The 7,847-nt window shown below is 36.4% G+C and overlaps 1 long non-coding RNA gene across 1 annotated transcript in view; it reads left to right on the forward strand.

Moving 5' to 3' along the window:
* Nucleotides 1-4,871, forward strand: part of LOC126817148 (uncharacterized) — a 90,776-nt gene extending 85,905 nt beyond the window's left edge. Inside the window, exons 3-4 of the long non-coding RNA XR_007678821.2 lie at nt 3,352-3,382; nt 4,345-4,871. This is a non-coding gene — a long non-coding RNA (uncharacterized LOC126817148). The remainder of the gene's footprint in view (nt 1-3,351; nt 3,383-4,344) is intronic.
* Nucleotides 4,872-7,847: the final 2,976 nt, after the last annotated feature.

A 7,847-nucleotide genomic window follows, 5' to 3' on the forward strand; every position in this document is an offset into this window, starting at 1 on the left:
GTTTATAAGCACTTTGAAATGGTCATACAAATAGTTATCATCTAGATGGATGGGTCTTTATCTGAGAAGCAATACATTTCTCCAGTGTTTTAGAAATAAAACTTAAGTAAGAGACAGGTCTGTAATTTTTATAAACTTTAGGATCAAGTGTAGACTTTTTAATTAAAGGGGTAACATAAGATTGTTTGAAAACGTTGGGAATAGTAGAGAATGATATACAAGAATTAATAATATTAGTAAAAACTGGAATAATCCTTAAGAACAGGAGTCGGAACAGGATCTAATGAACAAGATTTAGGAGCAGACGATTTAATTAGCTTTAAAACAAAAGATTCACTAACCAAGTAAACATTTTCTAAATAAACAGAATTTTCAAAGTCATGAGCGTATTTTCTGTATTTTTATTTGAAAGAAATCAGAGAATAAATTCGCAAGTTCAGTGTCATTATCATTGTCCTGGAGAATAGTTTACAGAGCATTATGATCTAAAAGGGAATTCACAAATTTATACAGGTCTTTTTGTCTGTTTTCAATTTTTTTGTTCTATCAGAGTAAAATTTAATTTTAGCGTCTTCAATTAATTTATTCACATTGATTTTTGAAGATTTATAAATCTGTTTATGGATATGTTTATTTGTTTTCCGCCACAGATGTTAAGCCTTATCACGGTCCCTTTTGGCTTCTAAACCACTGCGTTTTGGGACGAATAGTAAATGTTTTCGTTTTAAGAGGCACAAGTGAGTCCAAAGTTTCGGCAAGTTTAGATTGATATTGGGTTGCCTCCTCTTGTATATTTTGAATACGTTGAATGTCATAAAAATCTGAGTTGAGTATTTCCGCTTTAAGTTTGTTAGTCAAGTGATTTAAACCTTCGATATTGTTACAGTCTTTCTTGTTGGTTGTGGTTTCTGAATCTTAAGATTAAAACCTGCCTGAAAATGATTAGATATTAATTTGTCCGAGACATAGAGGTTATCCAGTTTAATATAACACGGATTAGTTATCACCAGTTCGAGAATATATGTCCACCGTATTGAGTCGAAGAAGAAACATGTTGTGTCAGAGATCTATTATTCAACATTTCCCAAACATAAACCGCGGTAGAGTCGTTGGAATCATCAACCTGAAAATTAAAATCCCCCGAAATAATAATAATCAATTGGTCCAAAAATAATTCGAATTCTTTCATAAACTTTTGACACAATTTGCTATTGGGCTGGCGGTAAATTGTAATAATCCTAGTTTTACTTGAAAGAAAACTGTAGAGAACAATCCAAATTTCCAAAGAATCAAAACGTTCATGACGAATTCTTTCTAAAGAATCAAAACGTTCATGACGGATTCTATCCAAAGAATCAAAACGTTCATGACGGATTTTCTTACATTTAATAGATAACTTAAATATACTGAGCGCCATGGAAAACGCATCACTTAGTTTTTCGTATAACAGAATGATCCTGTAAACATATCTTATTTATTTTGCTTCTTATTGTGAACAATATTCAAATGGGAACACATCAATAACAACACATTTGTACACTTATAGATGTTTAATCTGTAATCAACAGTAATCGTTTCGAAGACGCAGCAGTCTGCAAGACGTTCCCCAAGACGTCTCCACACACGTTGACGGCCATCAGCGTGATAAAGATCAAAACGACTCTCATCACTGAAGAGCACACTTTGCCAGTCTACTCTTCTCCATGTCTGGTGTCCTTGAGCCCATATCAAACGCCGCTGACGGTGATGATCCCTGAGGAAAGCCCATATCAAACGCCGCTGACGGTGAGGATAGCTCCAACATAAGGTCGTCGTGCACGGAGTCCTACTTCTCTTAGACGACGTCTTACGGTGTTGGCACTTACTGGTCCTTGTCTTCCGATGACTGCTGCACCTGTTCGAGTCGCTGGGCGGAATCTGTCACGCAGATGAGTGACCCGGATGTATCGGTCTTGAGCCTGGGTTGTAACGCGTTGTGGACCAGGACGTTGACGGTCACGTGTTGATCCAGTAACTCGAACACGTTCCACCAACCTTACAATAGTGGACTGATGACAATTGCAGTGTCTGGCAATAGCACGTGTAGACATGCCAGCTCTGGACATTCCCATGGCTTCATTTCGTTGATTTTCAGTAAGTCTCGGCATCTCTAGCTCGATTCCTTCACACGTCCAACAACAAATTACGACAGATTGACGTTTCACAGTTCATGTACTGCACATTAAGTTGAAAACATGCCTTTAAAGGGCTCACACACAATGCTGCACGTGAATATTGGGTTTTTCATGTGCATCTCGTGCAATTTTTTTTTTTTGCACACGGGCCGATATTTTTTGCGTTTGGGAGCATTGTGTGAAACAATAGTTCATAGTATTGCATAATATTATACATACAAAACCGCCTAGTAATAAAATATTTGGGAAAAAAAGTGATGCGTTTTCCATGGCGCTCAGTATATAAGCCCTACACTTCTTCTACGTGAACCTCTAGCGCAATGTTGTATAGAATATCCATCAGGTACTAATGCTGCGATTCTCGATGAATCCGAACAGTCATTATTCAGCCATGGTTCAGTTATTCCACAAATATCAATTGAATTTTCAACAATATAATCAGATAAAATAGTTGTTTCATTCCTTACCTTTCTAATTTGTTATAAGATTGTTGCATATTTCTGTTTTGTTCTAAGGTTTTTCTTATCTGTTTGTGATTTTTGATAGTGTTTGAGGTGAGCTGGATGAGATTGCTATGATTAATATTCAGTGGATAGTGTCTAGAGGTTCATATGGTTTGTTGGTGGTGATAACTTTTAAATATCTTTGATTTCTCTCAATTACTGCATTAATATCAATATCTATCGATATAGACTGGAATAACCAGACGCTAGAGATTACCATTCGAGTGAGATTTCTGGCGTATTTCGCCAAACATAACTGATTTGAAATTAAAGTTAAAACAGAAACGAATTTATTTGCATTCATATTACATTATTATATGCCGTGCTACCCATTTGTTTCACTTTCTAGGTTCCAAATATTAGCGATTTAGCTCCTTTAACCATCAATCATTCCCTTGGTGGTTCGAATCTCATTTTTAGAATAATGGATAATGATGTTTTGTTAAGATCATTTCATTGAGCACGTCGATAATCCAATTGAAGCTCGTGAACAACTGTGGTCTGGTTAGTATGAAAAGAAAAAAAAAGTGTTAGTTTTTTTTATCTACTACTGTTAATTACCTCCAAAATAGCTGAATTACGGGTAAATTTCATGGGTTATTGTTTCCTTTGCTCAGTTTTTGTCAAGACTTTATTATTACAAAAGTCTTATTAGATTTCTACTTTTATTTTAGATGGAGGAGCATTAAGATTACAGAATCATGGGTAAGTTTTATTGTAAAAAAAATAGCTATGGAATTATTACCAACTTCCACTACCTCGTATCTGGGCCATTCTGCGAAAAGTGTGGTTAGTACTTGCAAACAGTAAAAGGAGCTGTAAATCAAGTCTTCCTTATACTCTTCAAAAAAAGTAAGGGATATTCAGAAACAATACAAAACTGCGGAAATGCACTGCTGTGTTTATTAGAGGTAAGCAGTGTATGTTAATAACAGGCCAATTGCCTACACATGAACATAAACAGTTCATATGTGCGGCTTATCTGACGGCTCCATTTCACTCGCAAAGAGATACACTGTCAATAGTGAAAATGGACGTTTTTGATTTTTGTCATAATAATGAGTCAGACATTCAGCAATCCGTCGTGGCATGTTCCTAATCAACCGTCCAATCACGATTTGGGGCAATCTGACACACTCCTCTTGCAGTGCCACGGCCAATTCTTGCAGTGTTGTCGTTTGACGTTGACGTCGACGAACACGTCTCCCGATCACATCAAACGTAACACACCTAAGTAAAGATACGCTAAACAGTAAATCTTCTGCAAGAACCGATAGGAAAGCAAACACGCGGCAGTTTTCTCCAACCCTTCCTTGAAGTGTCAAATTTGACAATGAACCCCTCCCCATATATGGCGCTATTGCGTGTCGCATGTGCAGCTCAGTGGTCGTTGGGGCGATACGTTCTTCATCTGTGAACATACTATCCATGACTATTTATCATATCGCAACCTGCATAGGTATTTGCATTTCAATATCCCCTACTTTTTTTGACGAGTATAAATGTTCTCGATCAACATCATAATACAATTTGAAACAATTCCTGTTATGCTGTGGGACTGTAGTTTAAAACCGAATAAAATTTATCAAACTTTAGTTGCCCAACCCTATCCTACCGCTTCAATATAAATTTTGATCATACTGTATTTTTTAAAAAAAATTTTCCAGGTCGCTATCCAGGGAAACGTTGCAAGATGATACATGGTTACGACCTAGCACAGCCAATATATAACGCCATGTCATATATATCAGTATATACACACTAGTGATTGTATACTATAGACCTTTCCTTTACTAAAAGCTGAATGTCTGTTATAACACTAAATTATTTCTTGTTTTTTTTTCCTATTTGTATTTTTAATTTTCAACTCAATTTTTAAATTTTCAAGAATTAACTTTAGATTTGTATTTTGAATTTCCATTTTTTTAAGTTCATTTTCAATTTAGTTCCTATTTTAATAATTAAGTTCCTATTTTAATAATTAAGTCCCTATTTTAACAATTAAGTATTAAGTTCCTATTTTAATAATTAAGTCCCTATTTTAACAATTAAGTTCCTATTTTCAAAATTAGTTTATAATTTTAAAATTTAATTTATAATTGTAAAATTTAATTTATAATTGATTTTAATAATTAAGTTCCTATTTTAATAATTAAGTCCCTCTTTTAACAATTAAGTTCCTATTTTGAAAATTAGTTTATCGGTTTAAAATTTAATTTATAATTGTAAAATTTAATTTATAATTGTAAAATTTAATTTATAATTGTAAAATTTAATTTTTATTGTAAAAATTTAATTTATAATTGTAAAATTTAATTTATAACTTTATAAATAAATTCTATGGTATCAGCTATATGATGGTTTTGCCGATGATACGCAATTGCATAACACATTAATTATCTGTGGGAATCAAAGGATCTGCGCTGGATTGGTTGAAGTCCTTATCTAACTGACAGAAGCCAATATGTCCATATTCATAGCAGCAACTCCATCTAAACCACTGTCCATTGGAGTCGCACAGGGATCGGTACTAGGTACACTTCGCCTCTTACTGTATGTACTTCCACTTGATAAAATTATTAATAAATATGGTATCAGCTATATCATGGTTTTGCTGATGATACGCAATTGCATAACACATTAATTCCTTCAGACTAGATGTCAACACATGGTGCCTTAAATAAGCTAGAATCCTGTATCAGTGATATTCGGGCGTCGATGAATCAAAACAAATTAAAGCTGAACGATGAGAAGACAAAATCCCTGATGATTATTACCAAGATCAACACTGAACAGTTTCAACTTTTCACCAAAGCTAAACATCGGCGATACCGAAATTTCACCATCATTTAAATCAAGAAATCTAGGTTTCATCTGGACAATGTCTCTCATCTCACAGGTTAACAATAGTATGTGTAAAATTTACATGAGATTAAAACCAATATCCAGAATCAGGAGGTATCTCACTAAAGATTCATCAGCATTGAATAGCATTGGTCATATCTCAGTTGGACTATGGAAATGGACTCCTGGCTGGCATTCCAAATTTCCCAATCAACGGTCTTCAAGTTGGATACAATATACACGGCGCCATGGAAAACGCATCACTTAGTGTTTCGTATAACAAAATGATCCTGTAAACATATCTTATTTATTTTGCTTCTTATTGTGAACAATATTCAAATGGGAACACATCAATAACAACACATTTCTACACTTATGGATGTTTAATCTGTAATCAACGGTACAAAGTCAGAGGGGTCAAAACCAAAAGTACGACACAGATGTCAGTAGCGCGTGTGTCCTCCACGGGCTCTTACGCACGCTGTGCAGCGACGTCGCATAGAATTTACCATTGTTTGAAAGAAGGCCTGGGGCAAATTGTTCCATTCTTGGACAAGAGCAGCTTCTAAAGCAGCAATGGTGTGCATCTGTGGTGTTCGTTACCGCTTGGAAATATCGTGTTTCCCACTAGGAAATAGTAAATACCACACTTGTCGTGTTCGTGTGCACAAGTGGGAAAATCAACATGGCTGTCATTATCCCTTCAAGGATTCTTAAAACCTTTAACCAACATTTGTAAAATTTAAATCGCTAAAAGGAATATCAGTCCAAAGACATTTCAGTTCGGTTCAGTATTTACAAAGATATGATAAATTGAAAATTTATTATCGTTCGGCATCTAATGTAAACGACATAAACAAGCCAGTATAACCCTTAAATATTGGTCAATATTTTGATGGGCCTCTTTTAAATCCAATTAAATTCAAGCTAGAAAATATCTACATATTCCGTTGGTCTATTTTGGTTTAGTTTTTTTAATTAAATGTTAAATAATCAATCTAAGAACAATTTATCGTACATTAAGCCGTGAAAAATTAGATAAAGTCTATTGTCGATTAGCGGCACGGTAAATTAGCTTAACATATGCCTACAGGTAATATCTACGGTATGCAGACATTTTAAATTTCAAAGAAACGTAGTACGTTAATCCCGAAAAGACCTAGTTTGTGCCCAATGGGCGTTAAACCACAGTTACTGAAACTGTTGATATAGACCGTACCGCCCTAAAACCTGAACTGCCGTACGGTACAACAACAAGTTAGTACAAAATGGAAAGCCGGGTATTTTTCGCGTTTTCTGTTTAATGTGTTTCTTGTCGTTGTTCAGAAAATGTATCCCGATATGTAAAATTCTATAAATAACGTATTCAGATCGATATGCACATCCACAACAAACATATAACTACAAAAATAGTAATTTACCGTTCAAAACTTTCAACTTTGTAATTTTGGCTGCCATCTTGTTACGTCATATGTCGTGACCTCGATATCATTTTAGCTACTCCAGTTCTCCAGTAGACATAACGACTTCCGATCCAGTTTTCGTAGTTACGAACGCTATTTACCAATTCGTTTGTCGTATTTTCCATAAAACCGAGGAGTAACGAATACAGCATTAGCAGCCAGGTAGTCCATACTAAAACGGGCGGTATGCGGACGTGCATTATCCTGTTGGAAGTGCTGAAGTTGTGGGTGCGCTCGAAACATCGGAACAACAATTGGTTGCAAGACATTATCACGGTAGGCTACAGCATTAACGCGACCCCTGCAAATGTGTAGGGCTGTCCGGTGATGAAATGTGAAGCCTCCCCACACCATTACACTTCCCCCACCCCATTGATTCGTTTCGAAAACGCAGCAGTCTGCAAGACGTTCCCCAAGACGTCTCCACACACGTTGACGGCCATCAGCGTGATAAAGATGAAAGCGACTCTCATCACTGAAGAGCACACTTTGCCAGTCTACTCTTCTCCATGTCTGGTGCCCTTGAGCCCTGACGGTGATGATCCCTGGGGATAGCTCCAACATAAGGTCGTCATGCACGGAGTCCTACTTCTCTTAGCCGACGTCTTACGGCGGAATCTGTCACGCAGATGAGTGACCCGGATGTAGCGGTCTTGAGCCTGGGTTGTAACGCGTTGTGGACCAGGACGTTGACGGCCCCGTGTTGATCCAGTAACTCGAACACGTTCCACCAACCTTACAATAGTGGACTGATGACAATTGAAGTGTCTGGCAATAGCACGTGTAGACATGCCAGCTCTGGACATTCCCATGGCTTCATTTCGTTGATTTTCAATAAGACTCGGCATCTCTAGCTCGAGTCC

The sequence above is a fragment of the Patella vulgata genome, chromosome 4, assembly GCF_932274485.2.
Source record: "Patella vulgata chromosome 4, xgPatVulg1.2, whole genome shotgun sequence".
Taxonomy (NCBI): domain Eukaryota; kingdom Metazoa; phylum Mollusca; class Gastropoda; family Patellidae; genus Patella; species Patella vulgata.